Consider the following 485-nt stretch of genomic DNA (forward strand, 5'->3'; position numbering starts at 1 on the left):
TACTAGGAATGGAATTGCTGGGTCCTGGAGCATATTTGTTTGGTCAGCTTTGGTAGATATTACCAAACAACAGAACTTTCACAGCATGAGATAATTCACTCTGAAGGAAAACAACTGTGAATATAAGTGATATGGTGATGGTTCCAACCAGAGAATTCATGCTAGAGGGAAATTCTACAAATATGAAAACTGAGAATCCAATTATAATGCATGTATAAAGACTTTTAGCCACAGCCCAAACTGTAATATAATACCAAACAAATGTAATAAATGTGAGATTGCCTCCAAAAGTCATATGCAGGAAAGGAAGGCTCCTAGTAGGCTTCCTTGCGTTAGAGAGTTCTAACTGGAGAAAAATCCTATGAGTATAGTAAAGAGAACAGGGGGATAATAGCTTTTACCTATGGCCTATATCTTGCTGGATGTATAAAAATGATGAATATGGAAAAGCTTATAGTTCAAATCATACACAACACCATGGAATT

This window comes from Mirounga leonina, unplaced genomic scaffold, assembly GCF_011800145.1.
Source record: "Mirounga leonina isolate KUSES-001 unplaced genomic scaffold, KU_Mleo_1.0 Mir_177, whole genome shotgun sequence".
NCBI classification, from domain to species: domain Eukaryota; kingdom Metazoa; phylum Chordata; class Mammalia; order Carnivora; family Phocidae; genus Mirounga; species Mirounga leonina.